Below are 19,683 nucleotides of genomic sequence, written 5' to 3' on the forward strand. Positions count from 1 at the left end.
CCAGCACTTGAAGAACCTCCACTGGCTCCTGATTCAGATTAGATGTCATTTCAAACTCCTGACCCACACTTACAAAGCCCTCCACGGCCAGGAACCCACCTACCTGAACCACAGCCTGCACTTCCACCAACCTCCCTGGAACCTTCGCTCTGCACACCAGGCTCCTGCACAGATACCTCGCATGCACCACAGCCATACCAGAGGGTGCTCTTTCTCCCATGTTGCTGCCAAAGGCTGTAATGCCCTCCATCTTGCACCTCTCCCTTGCAGTCCCACTTCAGGAATGGGCTCAAGATCTGGCGTTTCTACTGATACCTGCAGCAAGCAACTGGATACCCTCGTGGGTGACAAGCCGCGCTCTACAAGTCTGACCTGACTGATTTGGATAGTTACACGTCACTTGCTCATGAGCCGTGGATTGTCATCTTGTACCTGGTATGGATCCATGACATGCCTGATGAACTGTGGGAGTCGCATGGGAACACCCTCACAATGGACATGGAATACCTCCCTTGCACACAGTGATGGTATTCATAATTTCTGCCTGTCATGCATTGCTCTGTGCCTTTACACCATGCAACAGTTGCAAAACTGGCTTTAGATGTAGCCACTTGTATGGCTGGAGGATTTGCATTGCATATGTAACATGATGCAGGGTGCATGCATGTGGAACAGCCCTCATACTGAAGTCCCTATCTGTGTAGGCACACACTGAGTTGTGTATTGTGTTACCCATTTGTAATTGTTAGTGGGTCTGTTAGGTACTTGAGTTTTGCTTACCTAGGCCATCCTGGAATCGGTCATTTATGATTGAGTGCCAGAATATGTGTCCATCATGCACACTGCCGGGATATTTTGCCAGCAGATTTGTGAATAACCCACAATGTCTGACAATGGCCTGGACATTGATGGAGTGGATGTATTTCCTGTTGCAGTAGAGCTGGGCAGTTGCAGCAGGAGGAACCAATTGCACATCCGTACAGTCCATGGCACCCAGCACATATGGAAACCCAGCGATGGCATAAAGTCCTTGTTTGATCTCCTACTGCAGTTGCTGGCTGTTGCCTAAGAGGATGTAGCGGGGTGTTAGATGGATGATGGTATCCAGGACGGAGGGTAGGAATGAGGAGAAGGATGGCAGGGAGATTCCAGCCACTCGGGCTGCAGTTATCTGGAAGGACCCCGAGATCAGCATGTGAAGTACCACCATAAGCTTTATATGTGGAGGGATGTTGGTAACCCTGTCCACTGCTGCCTGAAGTCTTGGCGCCAACAGATGTAGCAGTGGTACAAATGACTCCCTCCTCACATGGTAATGGGTAATTACCTCTCCCTCCCTGAGTCGCTGGACTCCTCATCTCCTTTTGCAGGTCGCAGACTCCTGCCAGGCTGGGCCTTCTGGCAGACACTGCCTCCTTTTGTTGGCTATCCTCGCTTTCTGGGGGCCATCACCAGTGTTTGTCATGGGCTCTGTACTTCACCAACTGCTGCTAGTAGGGCCAGGGACTCACAGAGCCTTTGGGAGCAGTGCAGGAGCTGGCACCCTCCACTGCCAGGCCCTGCAGGCCCTATCACACTGCTCTCACCTCTCACCTGCAGGTTCGCGAGAGTGACACCACTGCCTACTGGAACCAGTTGGAAACCCCTGGTTCCCAGGGTGCTGTCTCTGTGGTATATGTACATCCACTGCATGCCTCATCCCGGCACTAGATTTGCTTGCAGTTCTCTGAGCACCACCGAGGACCAGGCTACACCACTGCCTTAGGTGCTTTAGGTCTTGCCTCAGGTACAGTTGGTAAACTGGACCATACCTGCCGGAGCCCAGTCACTTGGGCCAATTGTGAGAGTAAAATCAATTCAATTTGGAGTGCCTATGAAGGATTATGTTGGATTTTTGCCTGCTGGTCGAGAGCTCGGGAAGCTAAGTCATCCGTATTGTGAACTCTGGCCACGAACCCTTAGAATTCTCTTAATTCTTTATACTAACTGCAGCTTTACGCATCAAGTCACTTTAATCTTTGACATATTCATCCTTTCTGCAATAATCAGCCCATCCACTCCTTTCTGTCCTTTTAGTGCCCCTAGAGTCCAGTAAAGAATGGGAAGAAGACTGATCCCGCTTTCTAATTTTGGCACTGTCCATGAAATAATATCCACCCCAGTTGGAGTCCTGTGATTGGCAAGATCCAGCCATTGCTTTCTGCTTTTTCTTATCCTTCTGTGCAGCCTTTTCCATATGCAAGTCTTCATTCTTGTTCTTTGCTTTGAGTTGCAGTTTCGTGACTTGAGAGCCTAAAGTGTCAAGGCCCACTGAAGTGTAAACGTCTGAAATAATTCTAGAAAGCACCCACTCACGATCCTTAATAGGAACTGATCCCAAACAAAGGTGCATTGTCAGAACTATCGCTTTTCCTCAAATGTTACTCAAAAACTATCAAGGATACCGTTTCAAAATTTCCTATTGATTTCCATTCCTAAATCAAGAACAGCTGCAGCTCCACACTCATTCTGTATTTGTTTTAACATCTCTGGTAACATTGCTAAGGAGGGTGCCCCATACTTAGTAGTATATATAATTGTTACCCAAGAAGTACACTCTTGTAAGTTTTGATTGATCTAAAATTGAATCTCACCTTGCTTTGTGGTTGCTTTGCCTATGACAACATTCAGTCTGTGGACTAATTGCCTGCACCACAATATTAGCTTGCTGTGCAGGGCCAGGAACAGATGCTCCTGCTGCAGTTCATTGTAAAACAAACTGTCAAAGTTGCATGCAAATGGCCACCAGCTGGTTTAGTAGGTGTCTTTTTTCTGCAGCTGTCAGATTTATTATGTCGGGATATAGTCTATAAACAGCCAGTCTACACAGGTAAAACCCTTTCTGAACTACATGGAGTAGCTGTCTACTAAACCATGTTTGATGGTCTTGATATCCTGATGTGACATCTAAGTTGTGATAGGTTAATAGTAAAAATTACAGCTGCTCTGTATGGATTAATATTTCCTGTATTGAGATCAGCAACAAAATCAAAATCGACCTATGAGTAAAATATTTCAGAAGGGTATGCAGCATGTGTGTAGTAGCAATAGGGTCCACTCATTTAGTTCACAAGGATGTTTTGCTTTTAACTGCCTGATTTTTTGCACTTTTACTGTGAGTGAGTCTTACTACCTAAGTGTCACTCACAGTAAATTCACAGTAATTGGACTGAGCATGTTAAATGCCAGTGTCCACCTTTTAAGGTAATGTTGCTGCTGTCCTGCCATGGTAAGAAGCACCGGGGTGGTTGCACATGAACACATAAGTACATGCATGTGTGCACATGTGCAGGCTGCACATATGAGACCACCATCTTGCACAGCCCAGTATCACCATGGTAGCCTATAGCAGAAGGAGTTGTGTAAGTACTGCTGCGGATCTTGGGTATTCCTTTTAATATGAGTGGGCATTCATAGTGTAAGTCTGTTATGCAAGAGTCCAAGAAGCCAGCAGATTTTCTGCAAGGATGGACTCAGGAATTCGACTCCAAGTGACCCCCAGGACTAGGACAGGTCTCCCTGGTGCCATTGGCACTGGTCTTCTTATGTCTCATGAAGACCAGTTGGTGGAGAGACCCGGACTCCACTCCCTGCCACAGGTTTCTTGCAAGATGGCCAGTAGGCAATGGGGCTGGGGAGTGCAGGCAAGAGGGTGTTTGTTTGTTTGTTTGTGTGGGGCTGCCCTAAATGCCACCACCAGCAGGAGAAGGTCACAAGGAGCCAGACACAGGAGAAGGCTGGCGCAGGGAGCCAGAAAATCCAGCCCACTGCACACTTTGCCCATTTAGAGGGCAGAAGGCCTGGTAGAATTACTCCAGTTGGCTAGGTCTGGCCATCAGAAGCAAAACTAGCCAAAGATGAAGAAAATCAGTGCAACAGGGGACAGAGGTATGCATCTTTAAAGATTTGTCTTTTTTACAAGCCAAGAAACAAGAAAAGTGCATTGGCCACTCTGCCACTATCCCAAATCTTTTCACCATGGAGGACCTAGCCCCCGGGGGCTGCTGCAATGTTGGTTGTTACCTTATGAGGAGAGGGACATGGGTAGGACACGCCTACATGCTCCGAACTCTTGGCCTGGGGTCAATGTACATCAAAACGTCCACTGGGACCTCATACCCTCGGGACAGAAGGGGTCCACTAACACCAATGCACTCCTTTCTGAGGCGGTATGCCTCCCCCGCTCCCAGTGCCTATGACTGGAGGAAGTGCAAGCACACTGCCACCATCTCTCCTTACTGACAGTGGGCATGAGATACTAGAAATGAACTGGCTCCTGCACTCCAAGTGTGCAACACACATGTGGAGCTGGTAGTTCCGTGGGGCCTTTGGATTTCCCCCGTGGCCCCAACCATTAAAAATGGGTCAGGCGCCCCAGGTAGCACTGCATGCTGAAAGACAGAAAAGAGAAGAAACCAAAAAGGAAAAAATATCCCACCACAAGACTGCATGCTGACAGCAGCTACTTGCTCCTAAAATATTCCTCAATAGAGGCGAGGAGCTCCCCATAATGCCTGTGGTGGCCTACAACTGGGCAAGGGCATCACCAATATAATTTCAGAGTTTTGTGGGTGTGCACATAGTGCAGCATCCCCATGAAAGCTCTTTAAGTAAACTAACCGTGTGTCCTCTGGGCCTTGCACCTCTGACCCTAGGAGATGTTTATCATTATTTTAGGCACTGCGTAGGCTGGAGCTCTTACTTTGGGCACTGGAGTTGGGGGGACTCCTAGTGGTTGATCCTATGGCTACATTATGTGGCCTGTAGCAAGTGAAGAAAGGGCCAGACATATGAAGTTTTGAAATCAAATGCTCTATTAAATTCCTGAATCTTAAACAATGAATGCTTACCATTATAACTAATATTTTTGACTGTTTTCATTTATTTTGATTGTATTATAGAGTTTGAACATGGCATGTGGTTGGCTTTATTAATGTGGTGGCACCCTGACAAAGACAGTTTGATTGCCTTATGTATGCTGATACACTACATATTAGGTTTTCATTGGGTGACACCCTGATAAAGCCAGCAGGCCTGCCTCATTTACAGTGACACTCCGTATACTGTTATGTGGCATCTGGTATAAGTGGGTGGATGGCGGTATTGAGATTATGGAGTTCAGGACCCATCAGTATTGAAATGTGATATGCTGGTGTCAACAAAAATGTTTCCATCTACCAGATGTATATATTTGTAATTAAATGTGTAATGTTCAGTAGTGTGTGTAATAAAAGTACTTTTCCTTTTAAAAAGAAAAAAACACTGAGTGGAATATACTTTATTTCTGTTTTTTTTTGCCTGCTGGCTATTTAGGATTGGTAGCCCACACCATCTACCCTGAGTAAGTCTTGGACTGCTTTGCTTCAGTACCCTGAGAGAGTTAAATACTACATTGGGTACTCGGTCTCAGTAATAAGACAATTGTGGGTCTATCACGTGTGAAGGGCTTACATTGTTGGCAACTAATAACCCAGTTTCTTACTTTGTGCATTCACAATTAAAGTGTCCCCACTCCTTGTATTAGAAAAACCCCTATCCAAGAGAAGTTGTACAACTGGTGCCCTAAAATTGAACCTTCACAAAACAGACTCAACACATAAGATTTAAAACTGAAATAAAAGTGGAGAAACACCTTTACTAAGTCAAGCACCTGACAGAGCTACAGCAACTGAGCACATTTCTGAACTGAAGGAAGTAACCAATTTTACTTTGGATGTTTCCGCTAATAGTAGAAATTGGTGTCATCAGTGTGTCACCAAAAATTACTTCATGGTTGAGAAGATCCACTGATAGATTTTTGTTTCTTTCTTTCCAGAATACAGCCCGGAAATGGGGTTTCTGAACCCTGTGGCACTGCATACTTAGGGCCTGATTTAGATTTCGGTGGACAGGTTCCTCCATCACTACGGTGGCGGATAGCCCGTCTGCCAAAATATAACTTCCAAAGGATATCATGGTATTTATATTGTGGCAGACGGGCTATCGTTCAAAGATGTGATGGAGTAGCCGGTCGGCCGAAATCTAAAGCAGGCCCTTAGTCAGTATGCCAACCTGAGACAGAAAACCAGCTGACTGCAATCACCCTGCAACCCACTGAAAGTTAGTTAAGTGAAGTGTGTTCTAGGTAGTGATGAGTTCTGTGAGATTTCACTGGGATAGTTAGTGGAACCCAAACCATCTTTCATCATGGGTAGGCACACTCACCAATACTAGGAAACCAAGGATACATTAATAATATTTATTAAAAACAAAACCATTTCCTATTGACTGACAAAGATAACTTTCACTTTGCATTATTTGAACTGTTAACGCGTCCGTCTATGTCAGTTTATACACATCAGGACTCGTTTTAGGCCAATGAATCTTTGGGCCCAGTGGTGAGACACCGTAGGACGAGATAACTGATCAAAATATCAATCAATATGTCAATAACATTGTCAATGTTTAACACCAAAATATCTCTTACTTTAGACATTAATAAACATTCGGCGCAACCATGACCTTTCAGTCATGAATAACCACACCTTAATGGAGTTAATAAGTTTTATTCCCTATTGATTACAATCTAGTAGCAAAGGCATTAATCTCAAAGTCAATAAACATATAAGCACGATTATAAGATGACACCCACAATAAGCTTTCGATAATGCAAAGATCACTAGCATAGACAATCAGATAGATATAAGCGGATTAATTCACATGAAACTTTCTAAGATACTAGTTCAGCATAGCACCACGTCAGTCACGTCAGTTTGTCAGTCAGAATGAATACCTCGTCTAACCTCTAATTAGCATTAGCATGTTGGGCGTCATGCAAAACAATTTTGAACACCAATTTGGAAAACTTCTAGCTAAGGTCTCTATCAAAACATACAGCAGTTGGTACCTAGAAAGAAAGGCAAAATGAATTTCCATTAGCAATTTTATAATTACCCTCCTCTGATTAAGTCAGAATTCAGGATCAGTCTTCGTCTTCAGGACATCAGTTAGATCGCCGTCAGTCTATCTAAGTTAGAGGCAAGACACTCTCCTCGTAAGGAGAAAAGTGTAAGGGGCAGCAGTATGGGCAAGGATGGTTTGTCTAAGTCTCAAGTCACAGAATAGTGTGACAGAGTTTCGGGATGTAATCAATATCATTCCCTACCTAATGGATGATTATTTCCTGTGTAATGGGTTTTTATCCCTTTCTAGTAATTCATTCCGCCAAAATTCTATTGGTTAGTCAATACACCCCATCATTGTTAACCTATCAAATTATACATTAAGTAATGCATTTGTCATCTCTCGATAATGTTCGGTCTTCTGATTGGTCTTCATAATCGGCTTTCCGTAGGTGGCATATCCGGGGTTACTTCATCAGCTTGGCACACGTCTCAGGTTAAAAGTTCTCTTTCCCTCGTCTCATTGTCCTTGGAAGTATCTACAAATGTTTCGAAGCACAATCATTTTATACTAAAAGATGCTAGCATGCGGATGGGAAATTGTCCCCATGTTTCAAACTAATACAGAAAGAACAATAGCTGGGTCATGGTCGTTTGCAAGTCGGCACACTGAAGAGACAGGAAAAAATACGCTTTTAATATGAGAGCTACACAGCTCCTGCTTGGCTCATGCTAACTTAAGATATACGAGTTTTAATGAATGCAGTTTTATACGTTTTAATGCGCTCAGTTAGGCAAACTATAAACGATTATTCCTTACAGTTGACATTAGTTTATACATATGAACGATTCTCCATTTTTATGAATACACTTTTAACGAATGTTTTATTAATACAGCATTGTTAGACATAAGCATTTCACGTCTATAATATGTAATATTAAAATACGCTCTCTCAGTCCCTCCTCTGATGACGCTCGTCATCACAAATCTTCCAGGTTTTAATTTTTGACTTTACGCATAATGTGCATTTCAACACCTTTTCCCTTATGTGAGCTTTCCCATATTTCATTAAACATTTTCTCTCTTTCACTTTCTTCGTTTCTTTTGGTTCTGTTAGCCAAATTTATTTTCACCTTTTCATTAATTTTGCATATTCCCCAAAATCCCAATAAACAAATCAGAACAATTAATAATCCCATCATGATTTTTGCAAGTACCCCATTCCAAATGTTGGTAAACCAGCTTCCCACTCGGGCAATTCCCTTTCCAAATTTCTCCCAAACACCAAGTTCTTTTAGATCCTTCAAATCTGTACTATCTCTAGTCAGGTTAGTAAGCATGCTTCTAATTTTCTTACTATTGTCAGGTATATACGAGCAACAATGTCGCTCATTAAGCATTTTGCACACACCTCCACTCTTTGCTAAAAGAATGTCTAAAGCAAGCCGGTTTTGAAGAGTCATAGCTCTTTCTGCAGCAAGTTCTGTATCCATCAGAAGTATAGCTCCTGTAAAATTTGTCAGCATGTTATCCACAATAGTAGACAACTTTTGAATTTTCATAGAATTTAGGACAACCCCCACTGAAGGGATTATAGCTCCAAATATATCACCAATGACAGCCGCCACTGATTCTCGTTTTTGTCTGGTATGTTGTAATTCAGACGTTTTAGGTAGTTGTTTTAAGTCATCAATCTGGTAAATCTTTGGGAATATTATTCCCAAATAACATGTCCCATACCATCCCTTAGGGAGACGGTAATACGCATTTAACCCACAGATGTAATAGATTCCAGGAATCGCTGGGTCTTGTCCATTTAACATAAAAGTCCATTTGCTCTGAAACAAAAACACATGCCTACATTCACTCGTTCCCACAAACAAATTATCTTGATCAGATTTTGGTCTATATATACAGAGTCTACCTACGTGTAATGCATCTATAGCTAACTTGCCTTGTGTTTTAATTTCAGTATAAGCATAATCATTTGCATAAGTGCGTTTTTCTAAACCTTTTTCCAATCTTTCTTTTAATGCTTTGCGTCTATCATCTGTGTGATCTAAAAAGCTTTTCTCTACAGGAGACAGTAAGCATGTCAAGTTATTGCGATGTGCATAAGCAGTTCCAAATGTTAGTGTTGGCTCAAAGAATCCTCTAACTAATTTTATATCATGTTCTTTAGCTAACTTATTTAAGAATTCAATAACAGGCACAAAAGAAAACACAACATCCAAATTTGAATAAAAATATTGCACATGCTCTTGATCATAAAATCTTGTTAGTAGCAGGCTACAACTAATCCCATACGTAAGAGGGAGGCTATGATAAGTAACTCCCTCCTGCACAGATGAAGGAATTTTAGTGCATACATAACAGTCTTTCGCATTCATAGTTTCCACATACTCATTTAGTAGGCGATAGAAAACATTAGTAGAAAGCTCCCCTTTTGGATTAGTTCCCTCATGCAGATGTTTTGTGTCTTGCTCAAATTTCTCCCATGGTGATAGTTTATTAGTTGTAGTAGTAGTCTCAGGTTTTGAAGTTGCATTAATAGTTTCACTCTCTTTCCATGGCATTCCTACAATCACTCCCACAATCATTATTGCACATACAGCACCTATCATAAGTCCTAACCAGCCACACACTTTACTTCCCTTGTTACTATAAGCCATGTTTGTATAGAATCAAACAGCAGATTAACAATCAACTCTGAGTAGCAAACTCTTTCTGCGTAATTTACAGCATCTTCACTCAATCCAGGACCCTTTTCGTCAATTCAGGTTAGCAGCTTGTCGTAATCAGGTTTCTATAAGTCAAATCCAGGTTTAATGTCACTTTCCGGTAGTTTTATTTCTTCTCTAAGATTCTTGTTTATTATTTTTAGCTTTCACAATTTTCAATGTCTTTCTCTTCAATTTTCTTGTTGTATTTTCTTCAGGTTCCGTAGTACTGGCCTGGTATTTCTCGATCAAAACAGAACGCTAAGAATTCTTGTTGCCATTCAGAGGTTGTAGCGTATGCCCATTCAGGACCGGTATATCTTCTGTTTGCTATTCTTTTTCTTTTTATTCTTCGTTCACCTTGCTGTTCTCCTTCACTCAGATCGTCTGCCCGTGAGGTATCGCTTTCCTCTATTATTGTTTCGTTTGCTATTTCTCTTATTCTAAAGTGTGAATTGTCTGGCCAATTGTCACCTCTGTTCGTCTTACTTCGGCGTTTTCCTTCAGTACCTTGGACAGCACCCTCCTCTGATAATATGGTGTTTTCTCCTGATAGGCTTGGAACTCGTTCGGCAGATCTTGATTCGTTCTGATTTAAATTTGCCACTTCTTCGTCTCTCTCTCTTTGTTCGATACTGTATTCAGATTCTGAATTGTATTTGTCTGCTTCTGGGAGAACCTCTCCTTGACTTTGTTCTCCTGCTGCCTCCACTGAGATTGGCACTTCGTCACCTCTCTCGAACTCACTAATAGTTTGAGGGACACGGCTGTTCTCAGCGGGATCTCCTGTAGTCTCAGATCCTTCTTGACTGATCTCTGATTCTGAGACTTCTCCTCTTGAGGTTGCTGTACCGGAATTTTCAAGTTCCTCTTCAACAGGACACGCTACCCTTTTTGTATGACTGGCATGTATCCAGTTGGGAACCCCGGCACACTTCACAGCAGTAGTTGTCGTCAATATCACTTGATATGGCCCTTTCCAACGCGGCTCAAGACACGATTTTCTTACGTGCTTCTTGACAACCACCCAATCTCCAGCTTGCAGAGAGTGTCCTGGTTCGCCGATTGGTGGTAACGTGTTAGCTTCCACCTGGTGAGAGAAAGAGCGAATCACGTCAGCCAAACTTTTGCAGTAATCCAACACCATATCATCTGTAATATTCACTAGTGCATTTGCAGGTACCGCTGGTAACCTCATTGCTCTGCCCATGAGGATTTCATGTGGGGACAATCCTATTTTCTTATCTGGCGTGTTTCTCATAGACATCAGCACTAGAGGTAATGCATCTGGCCACTTCATGTTTGTTGCTGCACACATTTTTGCTATTCTTGATTTCAAAGTACCATTCATCTGTTCGACTAGTCCTGAAGCTTCAGGGCGATAGCTACAATGCAGCTTTTGTTCAATGTTGAGTGCGGCACACAGAAGTTTAATCACCTCATTGTTGAAGTGTCTTCCCCTATCTGATTCTATAGAAACCGGAAACCCGAACCTGGGTATTAATTCTCTGAGTAGTAGTTTTGCAACTGTAAGACTGTCATTCCTACGTGTGGGATATGCCTCAATCCAATGGCTAAAAACACACACAATCACCAGCACGTATCTCAGACCTCCACAAACAGGCATTTCAATGAAATCCATTTGTATCTTATTAAATGGACCACCAGCTCTCCCAATGTGGCTCAAAGTTACCACAGTTCCTTTTCCAGCGTCCATCTGTTGACAAATGACGCATCTGTGACAAGTAATCTCTGCGGCATGTCTGAATTTTGGATTGAACCAATCAATCTTAAATGATCTGATCATAGCATCTCTTCCCAAATGGGCCTGCCCATGATACAATCGGGCAAATTGTGACAGAAGACTGTTTGGCAACACTAGTTTTCCCTCTCCTGATACCCAAATATCGTCTGCTCTCTGTACACACTGCATTTTCTGCCAAGAACGTTTTTCTTCCTTACCAACGTGGCTTTGTAGTGTCTTTAATTCGTCTAAAGTATCAACCACTCGTAATGCTAGACTTAAGGTTGTGTCATTCTCAGGTTGTGGTAACAGTTCCCATTGCTCTTTAAAAGATATACAGTTCAATGCACAAAATCTGGCAACCTGGTCTGCATAACCATTCCCCATTGACACAAAATCTTGGGATCTGGTGTGAGCACTGCATTTCACCACAGCAATTTCAAGAGGCAACTGAATCGCATGTAAAAAAACTCTTATCTGTTCTCCATTTTTCACTGGTGAACCAGAGGATGTCATAAACCCTCTTTGTGACCAGAGTTGACCAAAATCATGTACAATTCCAAATCCGTATCTGCTGTCTGTATAGATTGTGACCTTTAGATTTACAGCAGCATGGCAGGCTTTTGTGAGAGCTATCAATTCTGCCACCTGTGCAGAAAACACCTTCTCGAGCCAGGAGGCTTCGACTATACCGGATATGGTACATACTGCATAACCAGCTCTCAAGGTTCCTGATGAATCTCTTAGACAGGACCCATCAACGAACATAATGTAATCGTTTTCCTTTAACTGGGTATCTTTTATATCTGAGCGAGGTTTGGTACTGAGCTCAGTTACCTCCAGACAATCATGCTCAAACTCTTCCCCATCTTTTATTTCTGTATTCTCAATGGGAAGTAGAGTTGCCGGGTTCAGTACAGTGTACCTTTTCAATGTGACATTTGGCGACCCCAGAATAATTGTCTCATATTTGGTAAGTCGGGCATTTGTCATGTGTTGTGTCTTAGTTCGTGTCAGCAGAATTTCAACAGAATGTGGAACCAATACTGTCAGGGAATATCCCATGACTATGCCCTCGCATTGTGAAAGGCTTTGACCAACTGCTGCGACTGCTCGCAAACAACCCGGTAAGGCTGCTGCGACAGGGTCCAAAGTAGCCGAAAAATATGCTACAGGGCGATTTGCATCTCCATGGACCTGTGTTAAAACAGACAAAGAACAAGCATCACGTTCATGACAAAACAACAAAAATGGTTTCTCATAATCAGGCATTCCTAATGCTGGAGCCCTGCACATGCATTCTTTCAGCTCTAGAAATGACTCAAGCTCTTCTTTTGTCAATGTGATTGTGAATGGTTCATCCTTAACTTCCTTTCCTGTCAGTTTTGTTAATGGTTTTGAAATGATCGAGAAGTTGGGTATCCACTGGCGACAGTAGCCTACCATTCCCAAGAACATTCTGACATCTCTCTTTGTTGTTGGGGGATTCATTTGTAAAACAACTGTTATTCTCTCTTTTGATATTCTTCGAGACCCTTTCTCAATCAGATGCCCCAAATATTTTACTTCTTTTTGGCAGTACTGCAGCTTTTTAGGTGACACCTTATGTCCGTTTTTTCCCAAATGATTCAATAAGGCAATGGTATCATATTTGCAGCTGTCTTTGCTTTTGGATGCAATCAACAAATCATCAATGTACTGCACAAGAGTCGAATTGTAAGGTAGCACAAGAGGTTCCAAATCCTTCTTCAATATCTGATTGAAGATGGATGGTGACTCAGAGAACCCCTGAGGAATTCTGCACCAACTGTATACCTTATCCAGGAACTTGAAACTGAACAAAAACTGGCTGTCCTCGTGAAGTGGAATCGAGAAAAACGCTTGTGATAGGTCTACTACGGTAAACCACTCAGCATCACAAGGAACCTGGGACATTATTACTGCTGGGTTGGGAACCACAGGGCAGCATTTTACCACGATTTCGTTTATTTTTCTCAAATCCTGCACAATTCGAACTTTCCCACAGGGCTTTCTCAAACCCATAATTGGAGAGTTACACGGACTACTCAGGACTTCTTTCAAAACTCCCTGTCTGAGAAAATCTGCAATTATCTGTGTCACTTCAATAAGGACATCCTGAGTCATGTGATATTGTGACACTTGTGGGAACACTGCGTTCGGTTTTATCTGCACCTTGACTGGTTTCACTCCCTTTATTAATCCAACCTCCTTTCCAGTCAAATCCCACACCTTCTCTATCACCGATCCTTGCAGATCAGCAGGTAGATCGATCAAGGTGAACACTGGAAAAAGGGTAATTAGAGGGTAATCTTCATTCATCTCTCCTCCTTCTTCCATGAGCTGACCCTCATCTGCCTCGTCATCACTGTTTGTCTGAACCTCTATTCCACCATTGGAACAGGTAATTGAACATTTGGTTTTGCACAATAAGTCTCTTCCTAACAAGGATACTGGACTTGAATCGCATACAACAAATCTATGCAGGCCCTGGAAATTTCCAATTTCAACCTGCACTGGGTCAGTGATTGGAATAGTCAGGTACTGGTTAGCCACACCAACCACTCGTATGGTGCGCCCTGAGAGAGGTAATCTTGGTACCTCTGCACTGCGAACAGTAGAGCGTGTAGCTCCTGTATCGACTAAAAATGAGACTTTGTAGCCCATTACTTTTCCCTCCACATATGGGCCTCTCTGGTCTACCTCTAAGGATGCGGCGAGTCTGCACTCTTCACTGTCTGAACTATCATCTGACCAATCCTCATTCATCTCATTTTCACCTCGTAATGGGAATTGTTGTACAGTGTTGTTTTGATTTGTTACTTGTCCTGTGACCTGTTGAGGAAGCATCACCTGTTGCTGTCCCATCGGAGCTAGGGGTAACTGCATTTGCTGTCTAGGCACCATAGGGATCTGCTGTTGCATCGGTTGTACTGATACTGTTTGGAAACCCGGCATTTGCATTTGCTGCATAGGTTGCACCCCTGTCATTTGTACCAAATTATTTTGATAGTTCTGATTCGGGTGTCTCATTCTTGAACCTCGTGAATTTTGCAATGTACCGGCATTGATACTCTGCTGAACTGTACCATCCTGCATTATATTTGGACAATCCCGTTTCCAATGTCCCACGCCCCCGCACGCATGGCATGGTGACATCTTTTTCACTCCTTGACCATCACCTTGAACAACAACATTATTCATGTCCGCACCACGGTTCACAAACCCTCGACCTCTACCTCTCGGCTGTGCCTGAAACACACCATTCAATAGCGGTTGTTGCTGTATCATTTGCTGAACACCATTTCCCTGTATTCCAGCCTGTGCAGCTCTTATCTGCATCACCATCACCTTTTCCTTCAACTTTTTCTGCTTTAACTCAATTTCGTTACTACAGTATTTCGCGTACTGTAATACTTCATCAATCGGTTTAGCTTGCCAACAAATTAAATGATTTTTTATCATTTGACTAACCTCCGGTCTCAGCCCTTCGACAAATCTGAACACAAGATGATTCATGTCCTTCGGCTCAATTGTTTCAGTACCACTGTAATGTTTGAATGCCTTTAACAATCTTTCATAATATGCATGTATTGACTCTTTAACCTCTTGAGAGGTCCGGTCAATTTTCTGCCAATCAGTCACCTTCGGCGACACCTTTTGTTTCAAAAACTCAATTACTTTATGATAATATTTCATCACCTCTTCAGAAGGCGCTCCAGTCACTTTATCCCTTGCCGGTTCCTTTGTGGGCCAATCTATCCCTCTCTTGCATTCAAGCCACAAGTCTGGCGGAACAATAATCTCAAACAAGGTATTTAAGTCTTCCCAGAGACACTTCGCAAGCTTTACGAATCTATCTGTCTGTTGATACCACTCGATCGGTTTTTCTCTTAACCTGGGATAATCATTCGTAAAGGACAAAATGTCTCCCCTGGACCAAGGCACATGCACCAAAACACCACCAGCTGTTTCTCTCATAGGTAGGATTTTCACTGTCTCTAAGTTTGGTGTGACTGTTGTTTCATTAGATACTGGACTATCTCTTTTCCCCTTATCTCTTTTCTTCATCCATCGGCCTTCCCATTTCTCTAGTGCTCCCAAAATTTGTGCGCTTTGCAGCAGCTCTTTCAAATGTGTCTTCATGCCTGCAGATCTCATGTGCTCAAAATCTTTTGAGTCAAAATCTAATCTGTAACTCCGTTTCAAATGTTTTGTGTTCCCAATGTCGATATTGTATTTGTCTGCCAAATTCGTTAATTTCTGGTGTACTTTGCCTACCTCTTTGGTGATTTTAGGGCATAAATACCTTAATTCTGCCTCAGTGTAAGACTCCAACCTATTTACTCCCATTGTTCCATCCACCAATTCAGCAGCTTCTGCTCCTAGTCGTACTAGATTTAGGTATTCATCGTGTTTCTCTTTCTCAGGTTCGATTGCAGCTGCTGTAGCCCTTTGTGATGTGCAGGTTTTCTCTAACCACTCATTTAGCTGTTGTACTGTAAAACCCTGCAGTGAAATGTTCCCTGCATGTATCATTGGAGTGTATGAGGTATTTGTACTCATAGTTTGGGGAGTCAAGACTCCCAATCCTGCTTGTCGCATTGCCTCAAGAGGTGCCCCTATTGGACTAAGATCCATTAAGGGTCTTGATTGTTCACAAGCCTGTCCTCTCTGTGTCATTATTTGTGGAGTTATAATAGGCCCTCCTCTTATCGTTTCATGAGTTAGGACTCCCTGTTCACACATCCTTGTTTTCTCCTGTGCATATAACGGCACCGGGGGACCAACTGTAATGGGTAGTGATATAGCGGCAGGTGTCTGGCCTGCTCCCAAGCTTCTTGGAGCTTCAACACCATAGGTCTGATCTAATAATCCTGGTGCAGGTTCTTTTAAAGGACCCGCTACTGGGTTATACCCAGGTATCAGTTTTGGCGGTTGTGACACTAACTGCGGAGTTGACTCAATCTGCATTAACCTTGGCTTTGTATATATCGGGTCTGGCTGCACCACCAAGTTCGTAGTAGTCTCAAGCACTGGAACATCGGGATAAATTCTTTTTATCTGTGGTGGAGGCTGTAACTGTATCGGCGGGTCTGGAGCAGTGGGTACACTGACACCGTTCTGTATCAAAGCTGTATCTCTATTCTGCACTGTATCAGTAACACCCTTCTCTTTCGTCTGGTTCCCAGGATCCAAGCTAGTACTTGGAGCACTGTCGTTCACCGCGTAAGGTGGTGGACGATCATGTAACAGCCTATCCATAAACGCCTCATCATCTGATTCGTCCTCTTCTTCCCAAGATCTTTTATTCTCTTTGTGTTTGTCTGGTTCTTTGTCAGTTTTGCAAGAAGCTTTCTTTCCCTGTGTTTCCTCTCCCTGGGTTATTGCCGGAAACAGCTTCAACCCATCCACTATTCCTCGTCTCCACATTTTGTTCTCATTATCCCACCTAGCCTCTGCATAGGATTTTTCGGCTCTTGTCAATCTCCTGTGAAATCTTTCTTGTCTATGTTTAAGAGCCATCAGGTCCCAAATTGCCAAAGCCTCATATTGTGCTGGTCGAGGAGGTGGTTGCTGCGTACTTAACATCCACCTCAGATTTTCTAAAACCTTTTGATTAAACGTTCCATGTTCGGGAAACGCTAGACACCCTTCTTTCTCTGTTAGTTTGCGCCATTGTTTTATCCATAAACACGGTGCAACACCCTTTTCCTCCATAACCGTGTAAGCTGGTGTACCCTCAGGTGGTGTAGGTTCCCCATCAGTTGCAACGATATACACATTTCCTTTCAATGCGCTGTTAAATGCCTTAACAAAATTCATTTTATTTTATTTTTACTCAGAAACGGCTTTGTTCCCAGGACACTCTTCACCTACCCTTTGCTCAACCTATTGCCTCTCACGGACGGCAGCCAATCCGTGCGCGACCCCTCTCGACATCTGACCTATCCCAGCGCAGCACCACTGACGTCACACTCACACACACTGCAGCTGACAAAGTCTTGCGGCTTGTCCACACCTCACTAACTCCTTACAACTCATACAAACTAATGCAAATTATTGCTAGCACTTTGAATGACAACACAAATCTGCCGGTTCACTACAGGAAGGGTAACACATTCGCTTCAGAACTTTACAGAGATTTCACTTGAAGCCTCGGCCGCTACTCTCTCCTTCTCAGTTTCCTCATACGCAAGCAGAATTCGTCCTGCAAATCCTACTCTCGACTTGTCAATGACTCCTTCTAGTGCACTTTAGAACTTGTCAAATCTCCATCGAAGGTTACACACATGCATTATAACTCGAAACTCGATCTGTCAACCACGCCCGATTGACCTATTAAACCACACAGATTAGAACATAAACCATTTTAACATCATACTCCGGAGTCTTAGACCTCAATAGGCCCGTATACAACAACCAACCACGTGGATAATTTTGAGCAACAAGCGCTGCATTCACATGAAGTACGCCGACTTCCCTACTCTCATGCTGTGGAGTACGCCCAATCCTTCTAAACAACACTTAATTAGGCCTAATCACACTCAAGTATTCACAATCACCTGCAAAGAGCATAAGATTTAATAAGCGCAAAAGACCCTAACCACACATACTATGGCGCCGAGAACATTCCCAACTCATTTAGGCAGGCTCCGAGATCCCAGGAAAGCCCATGGCAGATCTAGCAACTCATCATCTTTCCAATTTGCATTATCACAAGAAAACAATTGAACAGTGAAAACTCCGTCCTAGGGCCCCCAAGGGCCAAACCGTACTCTGCTACCAGAACTGTTAACGCGTCCGTCTATTCCAATTTATACACATCAGGACTCGTTTTAGGCCAATGAATCTTTGGGCCCAGTGGTGAGACACCGTAGGGCGAGATAACTGATCAAAATATCAATCAATATGTCAATAACATTGTCAATGTTTAACACCAAAATATCTCTTACTTTAGACATTAATAAACATTCGGCGCAACCATGACCTTTCAGTCATGAATAACCACACCTTAATGGAGTTAATAAGTTTTATTCCCTATTGATTACAATCTAGTAGCAAAGGCATTAATCTCAAAGTCAATAAACATATAAGCACGATTACAAGATGACACCCACAATAAGCTTTCGATAATGCAAAGATCACTAGCATAGACAATCAGATAGATATAAGCGGATTAATACACATGAAACTTTCAAAGATACTAGTTCAGCATAGCACCACGTCAGTCACGTCAGTTTGTCAGTCAGAATGAATACCTCGTCTAACCTCTAATTAGCATTAGCATGTTGGGCGTCATGCAAAACAATTTTGAACACCAATTTGGAAAACTTCTAGCTAAGGTCTCTATCAAAACATACAGCAGTTGGTACCTAGAAAGAAAGGCAAAATGAATTTCCATTAGCAATTTTATAATTACCCTCCTCTGATTAAGTCAGCATTCAGGATCAGTCTTCGTCTTCAGGACATCAGTTAGATCGCCGTCAGTCTATCTAAGTTAGAGGCAAGACACTCTCCTCGTAAGGAGAAAAGTGTAAGGGGCAGCAGTATGGGCAAGGATGGTTTGTCTAAGTCTCAAGTCACAGAATAGTGTGATAGAGTTTCGGGATGTAATCAATATCATTCCCTACCTAATGGATGATTATTTCCTGTGTCATGGGTTTTTATCCCTTTCTAGTAATTCATTCCACCAAAATTCTATTGGTTAGTCAATACACCCCATCATTGTTAACCTATCAAATTATACATTAAGTAATGCATTTGTCATCTCTCGATAATGTTCGGTCTTCTGATTGGTCTTCATAATCTGCTTTCCGTAGGTGGCATATCCGGGGTTACTTCATCAGCTTGGCACACGTCTCAGGTTAAAAGTTCTCTTTCCCTCATCTCATTGTCCTTGGAAGTATCTACAAATGTTTCGAAGCACAATCATTTTATACTAAAAGATGCTAGCATGCGGATGGGAAATTGTCCTCATGTTTCAAACTAATACAGAAAGAACAATAGCTGGGTCATGGTCGTTTGCAAGTCCGCACACTGAAGAGACAGGAAAAAATACGCTTTTAATATGAGAGCTACACAGCTCCTGCTTGGCTCATGCTAACTTAAGATATACGAGTTTTAATTAATGCAGTTTTATATGTTTTAATGCGCTCAGTTAGGCAAACTATAAACGATTATTCCTTACAGTTGACATTAGTTTATACATATGAACGATTCTCCATTTTTATGAATACGCTTTTAATGAATGTTTTATTAATACAGCATTGTTAGACA

At 42.6% G+C, this 19,683-nt stretch overlaps 1 protein-coding gene across 1 annotated transcript in view; it reads left to right on the forward strand.

Annotated features, from left to right (window-relative positions):
* Nucleotides 1-19,683, forward strand: part of LOC138261748 (solute carrier family 22 member 13-like) — a 394,165-nt gene that overhangs the window by 314,210 nt on the left and 60,272 nt on the right. The window lies entirely within an intron of this gene.

The sequence above is a fragment of the Pleurodeles waltl genome, chromosome 10 (genome assembly GCF_031143425.1).
Source record: "Pleurodeles waltl isolate 20211129_DDA chromosome 10, aPleWal1.hap1.20221129, whole genome shotgun sequence".
Taxonomy (NCBI): domain Eukaryota; kingdom Metazoa; phylum Chordata; class Amphibia; order Caudata; family Salamandridae; genus Pleurodeles; species Pleurodeles waltl.